At 43.5% G+C, this 23723-nt stretch overlaps 2 protein-coding genes across 4 annotated transcripts in view; one reads left to right on the top strand and one right to left on the bottom strand.

Moving 5' to 3' along the window:
- Positions 1 to 12675, bottom strand: part of CCNK (cyclin K) — a 28349-nt gene extending 15674 nt beyond the window's left edge. Inside the window, exon 1 of one of the 2 annotated variants that reach the window (XM_065905874.1) lies at positions 12545 to 12675. The gene's annotated coding sequence lies outside the window, so the exon portion shown is untranslated. Of the gene's footprint in view, positions 1 to 977; positions 1119 to 12544 lie in introns of those variants that run through there. The other variant, XM_065905876.1, reaches the window with a different exon arrangement.
- Positions 12676 to 13160: 485 nt separating this feature from the next.
- SETD3 (SET domain containing 3, actin N3(tau)-histidine methyltransferase) overlaps positions 13161 to 23723 on the top strand; it is a 73715-nt gene continuing 63152 nt past the window's right edge. Inside the window, exon 1 of one of the 2 annotated variants that reach the window (XM_065906519.1) lies at positions 13161 to 13316. The gene's annotated coding sequence lies outside the window, so the exon portion shown is untranslated. The remainder of the gene's footprint in view (positions 13317 to 23723) is intronic. The other variant, XM_065906518.1, reaches the window with a different exon arrangement.

Below are 23723 nucleotides of genomic sequence, written 5' to 3'. Positions count from 1 at the left end.
GACTGAACTGGGCAACGGGTGGGGGCCAGGGGAGACTGGTTCACTAAAGCCTCAGTATGTATTAAAGAGTTCATAATCAGATGCTTAGTAAAAATGAAGAGTTGGTTTTTTTCTTAGTCTTTGATCTCGTTTATATATGTGTGTGTATCTGTCTATGTTTCCTTTGCACTGAAAAACTTGATCTTCAGTTATACCATTTATATATTTGCTTTATCTTATAATATATCCAGAAAATGGTATATCTCAGATGTCGTACTGAGATATCATTTCTCACCAATCAGATCGGCAAAAAGCCCAAATCTTTTCTGCTGGCAAGGCCAGAGAAAAGCAAGTAATCGCATATGCTGCATGTGGGGGTACAAAATGGAACAACTCTCACAGAGGGGAATCTGGCAGTATGTAACAAAATTGCAGCAGCACTCGCTCTTTGATTTAGCAATTCCACTTCGAAGGATCTACTCTGACAACATCATCACAAACAGAAGACAAAGGTGCACAAGATCACTCAAAGTATTGTTTATAACAGTAAAAACTAGACAATGCAAATGCCCATCATTAGGGTACTAGCTGAATAATAAGGTACATTAACATCAACGGCGTGCCAAGCAGCTATTATGACAGACTAAGATCTTTAACTATGGGTGTGGAGAAATTTCCAGGATCAGCATACATGGTTACTAACGTTGGTACATATCTATGTAAGAAAAGAGGGGAATTAAGAATAGATTTCTTTACTTAAAAAAAAAAAAAAAAAAAAAAACTAATCAAAAAACTGGTTACCAATAGGGAATGGAAAGAACTGGGATGGGAACAAGATTTCTCTGAGTACATCTTTTTATATGGTTTTACTTAAAAACAACAACAACCATTTAAAAATAATTTTAGATTTATAGAAGAGTTGTAAAGACGGTTGTAAAGATCAATTTTCGTATATCCTAAACCAGCTTCCCTTAAAAAAATTAATTTTGGAAACTTACCAACTACACTATATAGCCTTGATCTGGACTTTGAATTTTTCCAAAAATCTCTTTGCTGTTCCAGGATCTAATCCAGGATGCTACGTTGCATTTGGGGGCTCGCATTTCCTTAATATCTTCTAATATGTTTCTCAGGTTTTCCTTGTTTATCTTGACCCTCCTAGTTTTGAAGAGTACTAGAAGATAATAAATGTCTTGATTTAGGTCTGTCTGATATTTTCCTATTAATAGACTGGAGTTCTGAGGAAGAACGTCATAAAGCGCCCTTCTCATCACATCACATGAAGGGGCAAGTGACTGAGGAATGACCTGCTCTACTGGGCTCATTTGGTTACCATGGGGTCTGCCAGTTTCTCACTGTAAGTCACTATTTCTCACTTTTTATCTTCTATTCTTTAAGAGTGAGCCCCAAGGTCCAGGCCACACTCTAGGGTAAGGGAAATAAGGGAATTAAGTGCCACTGCCTGAAGGAGCTGTACTGAAGAATGTGTGCAGATCTATATCAAAACTACTGCAATATTAATGTCTTGGGGGGGGGGGTTGCAATGCAAAATAGTATGCAAAGTACCTGTTTCTCCTAAAAGCATCACCTATTAATTTTAGCATTCCTGAGGAACTTGCCTGCAACACTACTACGGTGTTCTAGTGGCGATTTTCTTTCCTTCCTTCAACATCACTTGGAGTTCTTTTGTAAGGAAGATTTGTTCCTTCTCCCTCATTTATTTGATCATTTATTTAAACAAGGATGGGCTCATCAATACTTATTCTTTGAGTTATAATCCCACCACTACCATTATTTGCTGCTCCCACTGGTCCAGTTTACAGCCACTGGAAACAGCTCTTTCAGGCTAGCTCCTGAATCCTAAAAGTCAAAGTTACAAAAGGTCTCAGGAGCCAGCCTTAAGGGCATTATAGCATACAAAAAAAAAAGCAAACTGATTTTAAGTGTACAGGTATGGATTTTCACAACATGAACATGTTTGTGTAGCACCGTCCAGTCGGTAAGCAGAATATTACCAAACCCCAGCAGTTCCCATTCCTCTCCTAATCACCACCTATGGAAAGATAACCACCATCTTGACTTCTATTCCCATCCGATAGTCTTCCCTGTTTCTAAAGGATGTGGAATGAGATATTATCACTCTTTTACAACTGGCTTTTTTTGCTCAATATTAGGTTTGTGGGGTTCGTCCTTGTCACATTCTCATTATTATACAGCAGGGGTTTTCAACCTGGGGTGAATTTGCCCTCCAGGGCACATGTTTTGGCATGTGCACGTGGCAGTGTTTTGGTGGTCCTAACTGCGGGGCCGCTGCTGGCATCCAGAGGCTAGAGGTCACGAACATAGCTGAGCATTTTTTTAATGCACAGAAGAATCTCTCACAACAAGGAATTAACTGTGCTGAAGTTGAGAAGCTCTGTTGCACAGTATTCTATTCTGTGAATACAATGGTTTCCTACTGTGGATGAACACTTGAGATGTCTCTGGTTTTCAATTATTAATAATAGTAATAAACATTCGTGTGCATTCTTGTAGAGCAGAGGGCAACTGGCCAGTTGGCTGAGGTGATCGACATCTCAGCATATCTGTAATTTATTCACAGGACACTAGTTGGGAGTCTTTAAAACATATTAAAATAACAGTTCTCCATGTTCATTCAAGTATTTCCCTCATATTCATTCAAACATATTTCCATATTTATTCAAATGTTTTCTGCACATTTTCTATGAGCCAGGCCTCAATGACATAGCAGGAAACAAGAGAGGCAAGCTCTCAACCCCACCAGAAGCTTACATTCTAGGCAGACACAAAGAGAAACAGATATGTTAGTGTCTAACAGGAGTCCCAGGGTCTATCAGGGAGCCCCGGTGTCTATCAGGGAGCCCCAGTGTCTAACAGGAGCCCCGGTGTCTATCAGGGAGCTCCAGGGTCTATCAGGGAGCCCCGCGGTCTATCAGGGAGCCCCAGGGTATATCAGGGAGCCCCGCTGTCTTTCGGGAGCCCCGCTGTCTATCAGGGAGCCCCGCTGTCTATCAATCAGGGAGCCCCGCTGTCTATCAATCAGGGAGCCCCGCTGTCTATCGGGAGCCCCACTGTCTATCAGGGAGCCCCCGCTGTCTACCGGGAGCCCCGCTGTCTATCAGGGAGCCCCACTGTCTATCAGGGAGTCAAGGGAAACAATAAAGCGTGGTAGGGCGGGGACAGTGAGGCCTTAGGGGCAGTTTAGAGATGTGCAGAAGGGAGACCAGGCAGAAGGCTGTAACAGCTGCTGAAACAATGCCTAACAAGGCCTCAGCCCCACAAACGGCCGCGGGAGAAAGAGGGGCATCACAATTGGCCACGAGGCAAAGAATAGCAAGAGATGACTCATTTGCTTTACTCTCAGAGAAGGGTAATATTGAAGAGAAAAATGGGGAAGAGAAAGACTTTTGTTTTTTAAATTGAAGTATAGTTAACAAAAGTCTTTCTCTTCCCCATTTTTCTCTTCAATATTACTTTCTCTGAGAGTAAAGTTAATTTGGGCTTCCCTTGTGGCTCAGCTGGTAAAGAATCCATGCGCAATGAGGGAGACCTGGGTTTGATCCCTGGGTTGGGAAGATCCCCTGGAGAAGGGAAAGGCGACCCACTCCAGGATTCTGGCCTGGAGAATTCCATGGACTGTATAGTCCATGGGGTCACAAAGAGTTGGACAAGACTGAGCGACTTTCACTTTCACAGTTAATTTACTATGCTTCAAGCGTGAAAAAAAGTTGGTTTCGACAGAGGAGGGAAAGAATGTGGTTCTATAATTACTAGATACTTGTGAGGAAATAACCACCAGACCCATAAACAGGGCTACTGAAATCTAGAAAGGATTCATCTACTTGGGATTCACCTATATAGAACTGACAGATAACGTCATGTTGATAGACAAAAGGATGGAGAGTGAAGACAGGGACACAACTCTGAAGAACTTCAGGAAGCAGGAAGGACAGAAAGGGAAGGAATGATCAAAAGGTAAGGAAATTTGCACCCTTAATTACATAAGAAATCAAGGGAACACCAGCTTTAAGTAAGAGGCAGTAGCAACAGTAACAAAAAATCAAAGGACAGGAATTAAGAAAAGGTTACTAGGACTGGTGATGACTTATGAAACATTAAAAATTCAGTGTAGTGGTAGTTGTACAACTCACTGATTCGTACATTTTTAAAAGGATGATTTGTATGATATGTGAATTGTACCTCAATAAAGCAGACATATACATGTGTAAACAGAAGAAACTTTCTGGAGGTGCAGTAGGGCAGAAGGAAAACTGTATGGGTGACCAAGAATGAATAGGGTATAAAACAGGTTACTGTTTCTTCAGCATAGAGGAGAATGAAGGATGTCTGTGGCCAGAGGAGCCACTGGAAGAGGCTGAGCAAGCAACTGCACGGTTAAGGGGCCAAGAGATAACAAAAAGCCTAGACATAATAAAAAGGAGCTTGCTTTTTCTCTGAGACAGAGGGAAGGAAGAGTGTGAGAAAGATATTTTAAAAAATCATCTAAGGGAGAGAAAATAAAACATAAGAGAGCATCTCCATTCTCTTTGGAAAGTGACAAGACCTCTGCTGAGAAGAGAGGGATGGAGTGGAAAAAAGGATCAGGAACAGTCCAGTAGGGGTTAAATAGGGATGAAAAAGAATTCAAACCCGTTTACCTTGCTGTCATCGCCAGAACCCACACTAATAATCTACCCTATGTGCTGTTAGACTCCAGGACAGGATGAACAACAGGCTCAACACAGAGAAAATAAGTCACGTAAATAGAATAGAGACAGTCCTCTAAATCAGTCACCCCCTGAAACAGTTCTAACCTCGGTTCTAGAACCCTGTTCCCTATTACTCTTCAATTTATTTTTTCCACAAGACTCTAGAGTTATAAATTTTCTCATTAGCAGTTCATGACTACTGTGAAAACGATGGAGATTTATGAGCTCCACAAAGTAAAAATCTCTCTGTAAAACAAGCGGCATGTCAAGGCATTTTAACAACATCTTTCAGGAATGTGCTTTAAGGGTATCATTAACTGAGAAAAGATTAAATGAATTTTCAACATTTAGAATTACGAATACTTACAAACTGGAATCAATAGTAAAGGTCACTATTCAATTTTCTCATCCGGTACACAGACTGCCTCTAAACAGTAACATTTGGTCATTGACTTTCAATTGTTCACTTTCATTGGGACCTTAATAGTTGACAAAGCAGCCTATGGTATTGCTAGGTATCAATAATTGGTGTTTACATTACTTTCGTATTAACTTTATATCGATTTTTATCTGTTCTGTTCATCCCAGGGATCTGGTACAGATGGCGCAGAATCACAGAATGAAAGAAACCTACCTTTCAACAACTTTGTAGCTCCCACCTAGCCCCTAAGCCTTGAAAATACCTTTCCCTTATCTACTGATTGACTTTGAAATATGTGAAGACAATTTTTCTTTTCCTTTCTCTTCTGGGTAAAGAAACAGCTCTGTTTTCTCAACGCGGCTTTTAGTATTTCAAGAGCCTCCCTAAACATTAGCAATCAACGTGAAAAACAACATTCCTCATGTGATCTGCATAGTATGAGTGAATATACTAATATTCACCAACATGCCCACTGTGTGTCCGCTGAGTTGCAGCATGCCCGCAAGCTATGTTTTCCTCACCATTTATCCCTGAGAAAACGGGGCCAAAGAGACATGAAGCAACTTGCCTAATTCCACAGTTAGTCAATGGAAGAAATACAATTTATCATTAGAGTAAAACATCACCTTTCCCCTAGCTGGGGAGAACTTTATAGTTCACTTCTGTAAATGGAACATTACATCATACAACCATTTTTTTCCCCCAAGCCAGATCATCTTCATCTCAAACACACACATAACTGAATTTTCATGGATTCAGTAGTTCCTGGCAAGCCTGCATCTTGTTAATTTTGGTTTGTAATTTCAGCCTTGAAGAACACTTTCAATCTAAGAGTCATCTAACATACTTGCTAACTGTCACCACAGGTTTTGAGTACATTTGTTAATTTGAGAAGCATGCCTCATATATTTAAAGCTGGTAATAAAAAAAAGTGCTAACCAGAGTGAGAGCAAGACCAGAGACCTACAGCTTTATCTCTAAAGAACTCTCTTCCAGTTGACATCAACCTATTGATCAACATTTGGGATTTGGTAATTTGAATGGCTATAGATCCATCTAACCAGACGTTATTCAGTGTACAGTTACCTCTGGTATCTATTATATGAAGTGGGATTATGTTCAGTGTCCTTAGGATATTATCCCTCAGCAGTGTAGTAAACTTATAACAAAAGGAAATATAATTTGTGTCACTAGCTTTTTTTTTAATGGAAGCTCTGCCAGTTTGAGGCTATGAGCCCGCTTTCCCAAATACTCAGAAACTCTTTTTGCTCATCCTAAATATTCTAATATAGATTAGTAATAAGCTCTGGAGTATGACTTCGATGGTGGACTAGAAGGATGTGTGCTCAGCTTCTCCTGCAAGAACATCAAAATCTGTAACTAGCTGCTGAACAACCACTGACAGGAGACTGTTGGATCACACCAAAAAAAGATACTCTGCATCAGGGGCAAAGGAGAAGCCCCAACAAGACGGCAGGAGGGGCAAAATCGTGTTTAGAATCAAACCTCATACTCGCCATAGACACTTAGAGGGCACAAGCAGAACCCTTGTGTGCACCAGCACCCAGGGGCCCCACAAAAGACTGAGCCAGACCAGTCTTTGAGTGTGTGAGTGTCTCCTGCGGAGGCATGGATTAGCAGGGGATGCCTCGGGGACAGGGGCTCTGGCTGCAGCAGACGCGGGAGGAGTAGCGTGTGGCATAAGTCCTCTTGGAGGAGGTTGCCATTAGCCCCACCATAGAGCTGCTGAGCAGACGACCCACAAACTGGAAAACAATTATACCAAAGAAGTTCTTGCACTGTTGCGAAAGTTCTAGGGCCCAGCAGATTTCCCAACTTGGGGATCTGGCAAAGGGACTGAGAACCCCCAGGGAATTTGACTTTGAAGGTCAGTGGGATTTGAATACAGAACTTCCACAGGACTGGGTAAACAGAATCTTGGGCACAAACAAAACCTTGTGTGCACTAGGACTCAGGAGAAAGGAGCAGTGACCTCACAAGAGACCGAGTCAAACTTGCCTGTGAGTGCCCAGGAGTCCCCAGCAGATGCGTGGGTAGACAGTCAGGGGCACTGAATACAACAGTCTTGGGAGCTGCAGGGTGCTGGCCTAAGTCCTTTTGAAGGAGGTTTTCATTAATGCAATTACTGCCACCACAGTTTGACCTCAGGCCAAACTACAGGGAGGGAACACAGCCACATCCATCAGCAGAAAATGGGATTAAAGATATACTGAGCATGTCCCATGTAGGACCCATGCCTTGCAGGGCCACCTAAGACAGATGGATCATGGCAGAGAGTTCTGACAAAATGTGGTCCACTGCAGAAGGGAAATGGCAAACCATTTCAGCATTCTTGCTTTGAGAACCACATGAACAGTATGAAAAAGTAAAAGATGAATTCTGAAAAAATTCACTGAAAGATGAACTCCTCAGGTCAGTACATGCCCAATATGCTACTGGAGAAGAGCAAAGAAATAGCTCCAGAAGGAATGAAGAGGCTGAGCCAAAGTGGAAACAATGCCCAGCTGTGGATATGTCTGGTGGTGAAAGTAAAGTCTGATGCTGTAAAGAACAGTACTGCACAGGAACCTGGAATGTTAAGTCCATGAATCAAGGTAAATTGGAAGTGGTCAAATAGGAAATGGCAAGAGTGAACATCAACATTTTAGGAGTCAGTGAACTAAAATGGACCGGAATGGGCAAATTTAATTCAGATGACCATTATATCGACTACTGTGGCCAAGAAACCCTTAGAAGAAATGGAGTAACCCTCACAGTCAACAAGAGAGTCTGAAATGCAGTACTTGGGTGCCATCTCAAAAACAACAGAATGAACTCTGTTCATTTCCAAGGTAAGCCATTCAGTATCACAGTAATCCAAGTTTATGCCCCAACCACTAATGCCAAAGAAGCAGAATTTGAAGAGTTCAACGAAGACCTACAAGACCTTCTAGAACTAACACCAAGAAAAGATATCCTTTTCATCATAGGAGACCAGAATGCAAAAGTAGGAAGTCAAGAGACACCTGGAGTAATAGGCAAGTTTGGCCTTGGGGTACAGAATGAAGCAGGGCAAAGGCTAACAGAGTTTTGCCAAGAAAACGCACTGGTCATAGCAAACATCCTCTTCCAACAACACAAGAGAAGAGTCTACACATGGACATCACCAGATGGTCAATACTGAGATCAGATTGATTTTATTCTCTGCAGCTGAAGGTGGAGAAGCTCTACACAGTCAGCAAAAACAAGACCAGGAGCTGACTGTTGCTCAGATCATGAACTCCTTATTGCCAAATTCAGACTTAAATTGAAGAAAGTAGGGAAAACCACCAGACCATTCTGGTATGACCTAAATCAAATCCCATATGATTACACAGTGGAAGTGACAAATAAATTCAAGGGATTAGTCCTGATAGAGTGCCTGAAGAACTATGGATGGAGGTTTGTAACATTGTACAGGAGGCGGTGATCAAAACCATCCCCAAGAAAAAGAAATCCAAAACGGTTGTCTGAGGAGGCCTTACAAATAGCTGAGAAAAGAAGAGAAGCGAAAGGCAAAGGAGAAAAGGAAAGATATACTCATTTGAATGCAGAGTTCAAAAGAACAAGGAGAGTTTAGAAAGCCTTCCTAAGTAATCAATGCGAAGACATAGAGGAAAGCAATAGAATGGGAAAGACTAGAGATCTCTTCAAGTAAATTATAGATACCAAGTGAACATTTCATGCAAAGATGGACAGAATAAAGGCAGAAACGTTATGGACCTAACAGAAGCAGAAAGTAATTAAGAAGAGGTGGCAAGAATACACAGAAGAACTATACAAAAGAGATCTTCATGACCCAGATAACCACGATGGTGTGATCACTCACCTAGAGCCAGACATCCTAGAATGCGAAGTCAGGTGGGCCTTAGGAAGCGTCACTGGGAACAAAACTAGTGGAGGTGATGGAATTCCAGCTGAGCTCTTTCAAATCCTAAAAGATGATGCTGTGAAAGTGCTGCTCTCAATATGCCAGCAAATTTGGAAAACTCAGCAGTGGCCATGGGACTGGAAAAGGTCAGTTTTCATTCCAATCCCAAAGAAAGGCAATGCCAAAGAATGTTCAAACTACCACCCAACTGCACTCATTTCACATGCTAGTAAAGTAATGCTCAAAATCGTTCAAGCTAGACTTCAACAGTATGTGAACCAAGAACTTCCAGATGTTCAAGTTGTATTTAGAAAAGGCAGAGGAACCAGAGATCAAATTGCCAACGTCCGTTGAACCATAGAAAAAGCAAGATAATTCCAGAAAAACATCTACTTCTGCTTCACTGACTACGCTAAAGCCTTTGACTGAGTGGATCACAACAAAATGTGAAAAATTCTTAAAGTGATGGTAATACCAGGCCTCCTTGCCTGCCTCCTGAGAAATCTTTATGCAGGTCAAGAAGCAACAGTCAGAACCTTACATGGAACAACAGACTGGTTCCAAATTGGGAAAGGAATACATCAAGGTTGTACATTGTCACCCTGCTTATTTAACTTCTATGCCGAGTATATCATGCAAAATGCCTGGCTGGATGAAGCACAAGTTGGAATCAAGACTGCATATCAGTAAACTCAGATATGCAGATGATGCCACCCTTATGGTAGAAAGCAAAGAGGAACTAAAGAACCTGATGATGAAGGTGAAAGGGGAGTGAAAAAGCTGGCTTAAACTTCAGCATTCAAAAAACAAAGATCGTGGCATTTGGTCCCATCACTTCATGACAAATAGATGGGGAAACAATGGAAACAGTGACAGACTTTAATTTCTTGGGCTCCAAAATCACTGCAGATGGTGACTGTAGCCATGAAATTAAAAGATGCTCCTCAGAAGAAAAGCTGGGACAAAGCTATATGGCGTATTAAAAAGCAGAGACATTACTTTGCCGGGAAAGGTACATATAGTCAAAGCTATGGTTTTTCTAGTAGTCACATAAGGATGTGAACGTTGGACCATAAAGAAGGCTGAGTGCAGAAGAACTGATGCTTTTGAACTGTGGTGTTGGAGAAGACTCTTGAGAGTCCCTTGGACTGCAAGGAGATCCAACCAGTCCATCCTAAAGGAAATCAGTCCTGAATATTCATTGGAAGAACTGATGCTGAAGCCGAAGACCTAATACTTCAGTCACCTCATGTGAAGAGCTGACTCATTGGAAAATACCCTGATGCTGGGAAGATTGAAGGCTAGAAGAGAAGGGGATGACAGAGGATGAGATGGTTGGGTGGCATCACTGCCTCAACAGACATGAGTTGGAACAGGTTGCAGGAGATGGTGAAGGACAGGGAAGCCTGTCCTGTGTGCTTCAGTCCAAGGAGTGGAAAAGAGTCGGACATGACTGAGGCACTGAACAACAACTGGCTCTAGCATCCAAAGCCATTCAACTGTTCTCTGCAAAAACTGACACAATTACCAGACTCCAGTCTTCTACCATTAACTGCACTTTTAAGATATCCCTAGCGTTATGAACAATGATTTCACAATCTTATCTCTAAGTATTTTGGCATATTTTTTATTTGACTCTGAAAATATGAATTAGACTTAATCCAATTAAGTATTTTTTATAATCTCTATTCCCTTGACCTTAATCCTTCCTGGTTTTGTCTTGACCTAGTTTTAAAGAAAACTGAAAACATTTTTTCTTCTCTATTCCTCAAAGCAAACTCATTGCTTTCAAATATAATCTCCTGAAACGAGCAATTTATTTTGTAGGCCAAACCATGACCATTTTTTCTTTGTGATATTCAATTTTAGAAATGACGCCTAAGACACAACAATCTCATTAACAATTAGAATGTTTCTTTATTGCTTGTTGGTGCAAACTAAGTTCCATAAAATGGAACAAATGTTTAACATGTTTTTATGCAAGAATCAACTAATATTTTTCAACAATGCATCACAAGATAATCGAAGTGAGACAACAGTTAAAATTACACATCAATGGTAGTCATTCCAAATAAACTAAAAGAATCTTGGATAACTATTATATTCATAGTCAACAAGCAGGCATCTAAGATGCGTAAGATCTAAGTTTACGTTGGTTAAGGCATCTTAACCAATAAAATGTCTATGATTATCGCCACTATTATCACCATCCATGCATTCATTCCCAGATAGCTCAGTTGGTAAAGAATCCATCTGCAATGCAGGAAACACCGGTTCGATTCCTGGGTCGGGAAGATCCGCTGGAGAAGGGATAGGCTACCCACTCCAATATTCTTGGGCTTCCCTCGTAGCTCAGCTGGTAAAGAATCTGCCTGCAATGTTGGAGACCTGGGTTTGATCCCTAGGTTGGGAAGATCCCCTGGAGAAGGGAAAGGCTACCGACTCCAGTATCCTGACCTGGAGAATTCCACTGACTGTATAGTCTGGGGGGGTCGCAAAGAGTCGGACACGACTGAACGACTTTCACTTTCACGCATTCATTAAGCAATAGGGACAGATTAGTATCCCGGCAGTATTTTAGATGCTGAGGATACAAAACTTTGTGCAGCTCTCACTCTAGCAACATCATACAAACTTTAATCAGCGCTAAGACTGCAAGGCATTGTGCTAGGTATCTTTAACGAGCGAATTAGAGATACCCAAGCATCAAGTTTACGTTAAAAACATAAAAAGGCCCCTTTCAACTGAATGCTCTGAGTCGTTCCTAATGTTAGAGAAAACTTAGCAAAAGCTCCGTTTTAACTGGCAGGCCAAATTTCGGGAGCATTAACGACCATGTTTTGTGCGGGTAATCTGAGAACTCTGAGATATCCCTCTAGACTTAACGCCTCAACTTTTAAAGAACAATCCCTCCAGTAACAAACCAAACAACCCTGGAGAGGGTCTGTAAGCGCGACGTGAACGGAAGAACGAAACGATTAATAATCGCGGAAGTGCGTTTTCCTCATTCCTAGTCCCACCCTCTTTGCACCGATCTTCAAACTCCGAAGTCAGAGCATCCTAGCTGTGGAACAATACGCAAAGACTCAGGCTTTACCAAGGCTGGGACTGACACACTGCGAAATGACTGGAAAGATGTGGGCAGTCTGCGGTTATATCGCTGAGTGTGTGGGAGTGCCTAAGATCCCCTGCCCTTTCTCCCCACTTTCCAGAAACCCCCTGAACCATAACCGCCTTTCACTTCGTGGGTTGCTACCTACTCTAGAGTCCGAGCCAGGTTCCCTGATCCGCTCCTGCGCCTCAGACCCTCTCCCCGAGCGCGTCTCGGAAGCCGCAGTCCCGCCATCGCCCGCTAACTTTGATTCGCACAGGGGGGTAGCGGAGGAAATCGGAATCCAGGAAGAGAGACTCCACCAGAGGCTGGAGGCTGGTGGCCATACCCTAACCCGACCTCCAGGTACGCAGGACTTAAGCGGCGCTGTCCGAAGTCCTTTGCTCACTCACCCCTCGCCTGAGGTAAGCCCCTTAGCGACGTCTCTCCTTGCCGACTGCGGCCATCTTGGACGTGGAATGTCGGGGGTTTACGTCATCGCGCTGCGTCTGTGACGGAAAAAATGAGCGACCGGAGGAACGCCGGTCAGCCAATGAGAAGAACGTAGCGCTCTCAAACGAGGAAAGAACCGCCAGTCTCCTCCGGGCCCCGCCCATCGAGTCGACAGTCGCGGCGTGAGGGAGGAGGGGCCCGCTAGAGGGCCCATCCCGTCGGTCCCGCCCCCTGGGGGGTGGGGGTGGGGGAGGAGAGGGAATTCTGGAGCAACCGAACCTGCTAACGGAACTGAAGCGCGAGAGGCGGGCCCCGGGGGGGCGGGGAGTGCCGGTCCTCCAATCAACGCTCGGGCCTGAGCTCAGCCTAGCCAATTATGGCCCGGAAGCTGGCGGGCCGAGCCGGCGGCTCCGGACCCCAGGAGTTCGCCCGTCCAATGGCTGGGGAGGAACCGGCGCGGAACGGTCAGGGGGCGGTGGGGCGGGGCCGCGCCCCCTGCGTCTAAATCGCGGGCCAATGGGCGGCGGCGGCGGTGGCGGCTCGAGGGCGGGGCCCGGGGGCGGGCGGAGCCGGGTTGGGCCGAGGCGGCGGGGCTGTCTGAGGCAGCCGTCCCGCCCCCTCCCGTCCGGCCGCCGCTGCCACTGCCGCCGCCTGGGGCTTGGTTGAGGTGGCCTGTGGGTCCCGGCGGAGTGTGGCACCGCCGCCGCCGCGCGAAGGGGCAAAAGTGGGCAGGTGAGTGCCGGCGGCGGCCCCTCCTCAGCGCGCGGCCCGCGGAGCCGACTCGCACTGCCCTCCGCCACCACCAACCAGCCCGCCCCGGAGCGCTGCGCGGCCGCCCCACGCCCAGGCCGGCGGCCCTCGGCCGTGGTCAGGCCCGCGCCCCGCTGGCCCCGCTGGCCCCTCTGTGGGCCCAGAGTGCGGGAGGCGGTGTGCGCCCTGGGGGCCCGGCGGGTCGGGCCTTGGGCGCCGGGAGTCCAGCGAGGTCGGCGTGCGCCGCACGGCCTTTCTACTCTCCGGCCCTGCCCGGGGCTGGGGCGGGGGCGGGGGGCGCGTTCATCCCCTCCCGGCGCTCAAGATCCCCCGGTCCCCGCTCCGCCAGCCCCGAGACGGCTGCAGCAGGTGCAGGAATGCCCGGCCCCTCGGCGCCCACCGCGTGGGGCCGGGGTCCGTCCCTCTCGCGCCCGTGGGCTCGGCCCTGCGTGCGGCCGGCTCGCGCACCCGCTTCCTTCCTCTCTCCTCCCTCCTTGCCGTCGTCACCCCGCCGCCTGGGCGAGGGCTGTGTGGCTTTCGTGTTCCTCTCTCCACACCTCAGGCGCCCGCGGGGATGCTGGGGACTAGCCCCCTCCCCCCGCCCCGTGTCTCTCCTTCACTTTCTAGTTATAAAAACGGTCGTTGAAAATAGGTCATCTCTCTTCCCACGCGCCCCTTGGCCATCTTCCCCATGCTCCGTGCCCTACTAGGAAGAAGAATTCAGTGCTTTGGAGTTTGTCATTCGGGGTATCAAACTCTTCTTCCTCGTGACTCCAGCCTGGCGATGCAAGTCTGCACCCCCCTCCCCTGTGTGTGTGTGTCTACGCCGGGGTGGGGGCGTGGGGGGTGCGAGTGCAGAAAGGAGCAGATTAGTGTGTCGGGCGCCACTTGCGGGGGAACGGGGGGAGTGCTCGCCCTCGCTGTGTGTTGACAGGTTTAGGATCACTTGGAGTGTATTGTGGTGCGTTTCCAAATGCAGGAGGTGATGTTTCAGAAGCAAAAGTGCTTTTAAAGTCCGTTGACAGGTGACTTTTGCTTTTAACATCCTCTGCGGCGTTAACCCTTTAGCGACGGATCCGAACATAATTTGCTTGCGGTGTAGTTAAAGGGCTGTATGGGTTTGTCCAAACTGGCAGAAGTGTGGATTTTATCATGTGCAGATGATACCTCTTGCCCATTGTTCTTCTCCAGAATGACCCCACTATTTCCAGACTGAAGCAACCAGTAATTATTTAGGGGAATTTTTTTTTTTTTTTAACTATTTGAAGTGAATGCATTTAACGTGAGAATATAGAAAAATAAAAGCAGCTTTTCTCCATCATTAAAATTTGGAAAGACTTACTTGAGCCATGATACATTGTGTCTATTCGGGCTACTATACATTCAGTCTCATCTTACCAGATTAGTCCCTGGGGCTGTTGTGATTGATATTTTGGAAAGGTTCCAGCATTTTAAGGAGGAGTTTTCCTCTGGCCTAGGAAAGTGATGTGCAAAGCCAAGTTCTCAAACAGCTACAGAACAACTTTTATTGGGCCCTCAGCAACCTCAGTTTTCCTTCTATTACCCCTTTCTGTCTGCCCTTTGTCATACACACACACACACACACACACACACACACACACGTATTGAAAAAATGCGTGCAATGAAACTCTAAGTCTGACTGAGTAAAATAGTTGCTGCTTCTGGTTTCTTCTCCAGTGATCCCTGGAACAGGAATGATTTGGACTCGAAGATGAAAACATTTATGCCTGCATGTCTGTAGACATGAAAACTTCTGTTTAATTCAGTCAATAGGAGTGCAATAAGATTGTCAGGAAGACTAACACTAAGCTGCTCTTCCGTGTGGTGAACATTTAGGCCACATTTTGAATGATGATTAAACCTTTGCTTTAGAAGCCATTGGAAAATGAGAGAGCTGTGAAGGTTGTACTGAAAAGTCTTCCATTCTAAAGTTCAGCCCCTGGAAAACTGTTTTGTTCTAAGAGCTCTGATAATTGGTCACAACCTTTCCTTAGAACTTGCTGCTCTCATGATCTTGAAGAAGATGACAAAGACGGGGATGCTGGAAGAGGCGATCTACAGCATAACCTAGGTTGCTTGAAGAAAATATTTAGTAGATGATCATTGAATTCCATGGGAACCAGGTACCTAGTTTGTGGCCTGTGGAATTTTAGTAAAAATATGAGTAAAAATCTTAACTCCTGGCTCAGGGTTTCTCTGCTTTATTTTTACAAGGTGTCAATCTAGTTTGAGACATTCCAAGTCTCTTAAAATGTTTAAACTACATAGTCTCCTTTTTTTCTTTTTTAATTACTAATCTGCAGTAGTTTTTAGAAATGTAACTAGTAATCCTATATCTTTCTTGATGCAGTTTGATGAATATCTGTCACTGGGAGGTTTTTTATCTTTAGAAACTGGTTTTCTCAATTAAAAAGTAATATATTTGGGCCCATTGATTTATCAGAAATAATATTTTGATTTCCTGTGCATCCTTTTTTCTTGCTACAGTTGAAGAAGTGTTTATCTTGACTATCAGTTCATTCTGAGTCGTATTTAACTGCTTACAAGTAGTAGTTTAAGGATTCCTTGTTTTTGAATTTTCCTGATTTTCACTTTTATTGCCTGTACAAGTGTACCTTACTTGGCAAAATTGACTTCTGTATCCTGGATTTCCTTATGTCATCTCACTTTTCAGCTCACAAAATTGGATATTGTAAAATATTTTTATCTGCAAATATAATTTACCTAATGTTTATTCTCAAAGTAAATTTCTAACAAAACAGTAATATAATTTTTTTTTAATTATGAAGGAGTTGAGACTTTTTTCTAAGTCACTTAATAGTCTTATGGGGAAAAAAGTCAATTAATAGAATTGGCAAGAATAGCAATCCTTTCTATTGTTAAATTCCTTCAGTAACTCAGGTCAGAGATTAGCTGTGTAGACTCCATTTCCTTTTGGGAGTTTCTTCTAGGTTTAGAAATAAACAGATCATAAAACCAGAAGTACAAACACAGCTATTGACAATTTTCAACTGAAATGAATTTGAATGGAAGAAAAATGATTTCAAGTGATTATAAAATTCAAATACCAAAGTTGAGGCTTTGAAAAATTTTTTTCTTATTCAAGTCCTTTCCAAGTATTGTTAGAAGCTAATTAAATAATCAAGATAAGTCCAAACACTCTTGGCTGGCAATGGAAGATGGAAGTCTTAACTCTGAAGTTAAGATTTTGAGAGGTAAAGTGGTACTGATTACCAAGCCAGAGTAAAATTTTAACCTCTCACATGTTAATACTATTGGGCATCGGTGAAGTTGGACACCAAGCTGTGTTGATGAGGCTCTGCTCCCAGCTGTCTATCGCTAAACTTGAGGCTTCTCATCTGTAAAGTGGGCATAGTATCTTTCTTTGTCTACCGTGTAACATGTTTACCTCAGTTCCTGATACAGAGAATGCCTGAATGGTGCAGTTAGGATGAAGGCGGTCATGTGGGAACCTGCCCTAGGGCGCACACACTTTCAACAGCCTGGAAACAAACAGCATGACAGTTAGCATGAATAATTGCATTTGGATTAAAACTGCATCTGGACTTATTGTTTAATAAAGCACACGGATCTAGCTGAAGATCAGTTTATGTAACCAAGGGTTTAGTTGGTTATCATGTTATCCTAAAGGCTGCCTTAACTTATCTCTCCTTTTCAGATTACTCAAGAAATATGCTCTGAATCAAAGTGTGAATTCACTTGTTCACTTGGCTGGTGGAAAAGTAAGGCTGTTTTGGCTATACTGAACTTACTCAACTTATGATGAGGTTATATCCTGATAGCATTTGAAAATATCATTGTTGAAAATGCAGTTAGTGCACCTAACATACCAAACATCTTAGCCTGGCCGACCTTAGACATGCTCAGAACTTGACATTAGCCTACAGTTTGGCGAAATCATCTAACACAAGCCTGTTTTATAATTATGTGCTGAATATCTCATATTATTTGTTGAATACTGTACTGAAAGTGAAAAACCGAATGGTGGTCTGGATTCAGAATGGTGGCAAGTGTGTTGGTGGTTTGCCCTCGTGCTCCACTGGCTGGCCGGCAGCTGAGACTTGCTGCTCAGGACCCTAGTGGGTATCGTACTGCATGTCACTAGCCTGGGACAGATCAGAATTCAGCGATTCCCCTGAATGCCTATGGCTTTCGCACCATCTGTATTAAAGTCGAAATAGTCTAAGCCGAACTATCTTAAGTTGGGGACCATCTGTATTAGTAAAATCTCCTTGAGTTGAATTTGGCTGTGGTTCGCAAAGCACTTTGACAACCATACCTGCTGCTTAACATTAGATGTCATTATTTTAAAGATGTTCGTGCTGAGGGTTAACACAGATAATAAACCTAGAGGTCTCTTCCAAACCTGATATTCCACAGTTCAAGAATTTAGTATCCTTATGGGAGGAGTGTGGGTGGTTTGAAAGTAACTTCTTGACAGATTACAGCTAGCTGTTTCTTCACCCTTTAGCATTTTTCTTTTTTCTTTAAGAAAGGTATAATAAGGAATGATTATTTATGATACTGAATGATTCTTTGCTTTATAAAGAGAGTTTTTTTGTTTTTGGAGGGGAAGTGACTTTCTTTAAATAGAAGCCTCATTTTAATTTAATTGTGTTTGTAACTTAATTCAACGGCAGTTTAAAAGTACACCTATTATGTATTGAAAAGTCAATCAAAGATAGTTTAGCATCTCTAAAATTATCATGTATATTAGTGGAAATATGGCAAAAACATTGTAGAAAGCAAGAAATATCTGTATTTTTTTAAAAAAGATCTTAAGTTTGTGTGTTTGTGTATCTAGCTATCTATCTGACAGCCCAGCTTGTTCTGTATAAAGATTGGAATTTTTCTTACATACAGCTTATAGGTCTACCTTCATCTTGCTATATGTGTAGCTACTGAGTTGAAATTAATTCCACTGTCTTACCTGTCTGCCTGCCTTGACTTCTTGGTGGTTGTGAGTTGTGACACACACACACGCCTCCTTTGATAGAGATTGGAATGGTGGGTGCTTGTTAGCCTTTTGAACTGGGATAAGTTAGTATGACTTGACCGTGTTACTAGATTCTGCAACTGTGCAAAGAGAGATGTTCCTGAAATTTCAGTTAACATGGTGCCAATGCAAGGACTGTGTACACCTCATCAGTTTGTGTAGCAGAGAGAACGTAAATACTTTTCAATTTGGGAGCGCTTTTATTTGCCTAGGCCACCACCCTGTAATTTGTGTATTTAATTCAGAATGTCCTCGGATCCTAATGGCTTGCAAGGGATTTCAGTGAGGTTCTTTTCTTCCTTCAGAGATCAGGCAGGGTTCACACTCCCTTCAAACACCTTTAGAGCTGTGAGCCCAAGGTAGGAGAAAGCCTGAGGACCATCCTCTCCCTTAGTCGATCCAGCTGCAGAGTTGAGAGGAAGGATGCAGAATGTGTTGAAAAGCAGATGCTGGGCTTGAGCAAAGGTTTTCTGGGTGAGTTACCAAGTAAGTGTAATCAAAAATGTTTATTCTAGTTGTAATTAGTGGAAAGCAACTCCAGAATAATGCACATTTACAGTCTTTGCATTTAGAATTTTGGGGGGACAGAAAAAAAAAAAACCCACACAGGTGAATTCTATCTCAGTCTGTTCAGTAAGTGTGAACTAGATTTTGTAAAAACAGGTTAAGTGTCCAACACCCTCCCTTACCGCTCCCACCATCTCCTCACCCGAGTTCCCTGCATGCTCTGTGTTCATGTTTCTCCTCGCCTGTGCAGATTATATGTTCAAGAATCACTTCATTGGTCAGAGGTGGTTGTTGATTACAGATGCCACTTGCATATTAGCAATTTAAATAATAATTGAATATGCCATCTATTTTACTGTTTTCTAAGTCTGTTCTATCTCTTAGGTGGAGAGGTTGTTGATAGATTTGCAGAATAGCTTATGGTGTTATAAAGAGCCAGGTTTTGAAGATTCTGTAGATTTTAAAAAAATCTTGATGGTGAGAAATGTAGATATGTGTAAAACTCTTAGCTTGCTGTTTCTTTTTATTGATGGCCCTTCCTTTGAGGGACTGTCACTGTAGTAACTGTTTATTGTAGAATCCATTTGCTTGTCAATTCAGTATTGCTTTTCTACATAGTAATTTCTTTTAAGTATTCAGTCCTTTTTTTTAAACCATATATTTGTTTCCCCTAAGATAATTCAATAAGAATTCGTAATTTATACCAGATTTTGATCTAAACTTTGAGGAAACAGATCTTTTATTTAGTATTGTACCTTTTGACTGGAATTTGGAATTTAATTTTATGTATGTATATACAGATGTAATTAGCACATATTTAAATTTTTCTAATAAACATATTTGAAATAAATATTGAAGATAAATATTGAGTCTTTGTAGGAAGTTGATGAATTAAACTAAGCAGTAGTTTTTTTCCACTGAGAACATTAAGAATATTCAGGATACCTATTTGGCTCTTTCATTTGCTAAAACTTGGAATCCTGCCCCAAATTCGGCTGAACTCACAATGAAAATTATTCATGGTGTGTAACAAGGTTTTGAATCATGAACAGGGTGGGTAGTTATTTTAAATCCTTGGTGTTGGGGACATCTTTGTTAGCTAAGAAAGGCAGAAGGAGGTTGAATTTAGGAGACCACCCAAACTGGATTCTAACACTTTTCTCTGGCTGAATCTTAGCAACCAGTTGTTCTCCTTTAACTGCACTTTATTCCTCACCTCTCTTTGTTTCCTTACTTTCCTTGCACGTTCGAGGAGTTATCCAGGCTGTGTCCTGGGTGCCCACCTCCTCATCCTCGAGGCCACAGGCCTGACTGTCCCTCACTTGGTCATCTTCTGCCGTGACTGGCATGGTCCTGGCACGGGGATGCCGGTGAGCTTGTCTCATTGCAAATGTGCTGGGCTTACACAGGACTTCAGGTTGAAGCTGTGGGTCCACTGCTTGATGGCTGTGGGCTCTTGGCCAAGTCGTAGCCGTGTGTGAGTCCCCTGATGTCACAGTGGTCACCGTCGGCCTCAGCGGGCTGTGGCAGGGACGGTGGGACCAGCGCAGTGCTGTGCTGATGTTCGTGCCCCCGTCACAAGTGTCCCCGGAGCTCGAAGTCACGAGCGAGTCACTGCTTTTCCGTTTCTGTTGGAAATGAACTTCTTTCTGCTTGGCTGCTTTCTAGAAATGAGAGAGATTCTTCTATGAAATGTAATATCTTAAAACTTTTCTGACAAGAAACTGTGGATTCCCAAAGGAAGCCATCTTTTAAATGTGAATTTTATATCTCTTTGTGTGTATAAAGTTGTATTTTGACTTGAGTCATCCTAGTTTTTTAGAGGTAGTAGTTAAATATTAAGTAAATGTCTCATTTTGGTTCCTGTCCTGTCAGTGGTGGGGGAATATATCAAAATCGTTCATTGCTATACAATCTTACTATAGTGATAGGAGATAAATCACTCACAAGTAATATTATGCATGCTTAGTTGCTCAACCATGTCTGACTCTGCGACCCCCATGGACTGTCACCTGCCAGGTCCCTCGGGCCATGGGATTTCCTAGGCAAGAATACTGGAGTGGGTTGCTATCACCTCTTTCAGGGGCTCTCTGAAACCCAGGGATTGAATTCCTACATTGGCAGGCAGATCTTTATGACTAATGCCACCTGGGATGTGTACAAATAACACTAGTACATTCAAATTAGATTTTCCTTCGTTCAACAAATACTTGACCCTCAGCTGTGTCCGTCACACCATACTAGACCCTCAGATAATTTCAAAATGGAAGGTTGGGGTTTTTTTGCTGTAAGATGGAAGCCCACTCCAGTGGATGAGATAACCCGTACATGAAGTTGACCTCAGCGGGTGAGGCCGCAGAGCCTCAGGGCTGGGCTCTGGGAGCAGGCTGGGGAGGGGGTTGTTGGTAGGTGGGATTTGAGCTGAGACTTAGGCGCCTTCACCAAAGGCTTTCATAGATCAGGGGGTGGTGCCAAGCCAAAGAGGGTTACAGCGGCAGGAAGGCCTGGTGCTTTCTAGGGTGAAAAGAAATGTGTGTTTGCTTCTGAGGTGCTTCTAGTCAGGGTGTCTGTACACAAATACTAGAAGAGTTGGTGCCGAACCACATTGAATCCAGAGGCAAATGAATCTTCCAGACATTGATGGCTGCAGAGTTTGGAAGAACTGCTGAACTGGGTCATAGAACTGGGTACAGAGAACCACTGACCTCCTGAAATGTGAGTTCTTCAGGTACCCTTAAGGCTTGAGGACGCCCCTGAGTCTGTGTGCAGGGAGACTGAGTGGTGAGGGGCTCCTGACAGAGTGGGCCATGTGACTGGAGGACTTTCCTGGACAAGATCACTGTCAGCCTGGCTTTTGGGTAGCACAGGTTAAGAGCTGGTCTAGACCTAGGCTCCTGCACCTCAGGGATTTGCCTTGGGACAAGGACAGGCACCTCCCTACAGTCTCCTTAATTAAGAGTTGACAGTGCCTACCTGGAGGATTCCTCCTGTCTAACCCATCAGCAGAAAATTGGATTAAAGATTTACTGAGCATGGTCCTGCCCATCAGAGCAAGACCCAGTTTGCACCATAGCTGGTACCTCCCATCAGGAGGCTTCCACAAGCCTCTTTTCCTTATCCAGCAGAGACCAGACAGAATGAAAACCACAATCACAGAAAACTAACCAAACTGATCACATGGATCACAGCCTTGTCTAACTCAGTGAAAGTATGAGCCATGCCATATAGGGCCACCTAAGACAGATGGGTCATGGCAGACAGTTCTGACAAAACGTGGTCCACTGGAGAAGGGAATGGCAAACCACTTCAGCATTCTTGCCTTGAGAACCCCATGAACATTAGGAAAGAGCAAAAAGATATGACACTGAAAGATGAACCTCCCAGGTTGGTACGTGCCCAGTATGCTACTGGAGAAGAGCAAAGAAACAGCTCCAGAAGGAATGAAGAGGCTGAGCCAGAGTGGAAGCAACGCCCAGTTGTGGATGTGCCTGGGGGTGAAAGTAAAGTCTGATGCTGTGAAGACCAGTACTGCAGAGGAACCTGGAAAGTTAAGTCCATGAATCAAGGTAAATTGGAAGTGGTCAAAGGCGAGATGGCAAGAGTGAGCATGGACATTTTAGGAGTCAGTGAACTAAAATGGACCGGAATGGGCAAATTTAATTCAGATGACCATTATATCGACTACTGTGGGCAAGAATCCCTTAGAAGAAATGGAGTAGCTCTCATAGTCAACAAGAGAGTCTGAAATGCAGTACTTGGGTGCTGTCTCAAAAATGACAGAATGATCTCTGTTCATTTCCAAGGTAAACCATTCAGTATCACAGTAATCCAAGTTTATGCCCCAACCACTAATGCCGAAGAAGCAGAAATTGAGTGGTTCTATGAAGACCTACAAGACCTTCTAGAACTAACACCAAAAAAGATGTCCTTTTCATCATAGGGAACTGGATGTAGAAGTAGGAAGTCAAGAGACACCTGGAGTAACAGGCAAGTTTGGCCTTGGAGTACAAAATGTAGTAGGGCAAAGGTTAACAGTTTTGCTAAGAGAATGTACTGGTCATAGCAAACACCCTCTTCCAACAACACAAGAGAAGAGTCTACACATGGACATCACCAGATGGTCAATACTGAGATCAGATTGATTATATTCTTTGCAGCTGAAGGTGGAGAAGCTCTATACAGTCAGCAAAAACAAGACCAGGAGCTGACTGTTGCTCAGATCATGAACTCCTTATTGCCAAATTCAGACTTAAATTGAAGAAAGTAGGGAAAACCACCAGACCATTCTGGTATGACCTAAATCAAATCCCATATGATTATACAGTGGAAGTGACAAATTCAAGGGATTAGTCCTGATAGAGTGCCTGAAGAACTATGGACAGAGGTTTGTAACACTGTTCAGGAGACAGTGATCAAGACCATCCCCAGAAAAAGAAATGCAAAAAGGCAAAATGGTTGTCTGAGGAGGCCTTACAAATAGCTGTAGAAAGAAGAGAAATGAGAGGCAAAGGAGAAAAGGAAATATATACCATCTGAATGCAGAGTTCAAAAGAAGAACGAGGAGAGATGAGAAAGCCTTAGTGATCAATGCAAAGAAAGAGGAAAACAATAGAATGGGAAAGACTAGAGATCTCTTCAAGAAAATTAGAGATACCAAGGGAATATTTCATGCAAAGATGGGCAGAATAAAGGACAGAAACGGTATGGACCTAACAGAGGCAGAAAGTAATTAAGAAGAGGTGGCAAGAATACACAGAAGAATTATACAAAAGAGATCTTCATGACCCAGATAACCACGATGGTGTGATCACTCACCTAGAGCCAGACATCCTGGAATGCGAAGT

This window comes from Muntiacus reevesi, chromosome 15, assembly GCF_963930625.1.
Source record: "Muntiacus reevesi chromosome 15, mMunRee1.1, whole genome shotgun sequence".
In the NCBI taxonomy this organism is placed as follows: Eukaryota; Metazoa; Chordata; class Mammalia; order Artiodactyla; family Cervidae; genus Muntiacus; species Muntiacus reevesi.
The sequence above is the reverse complement of the archived record's forward strand: the minus strand, read 5'-3'. Positions and strand labels throughout refer to the sequence as shown.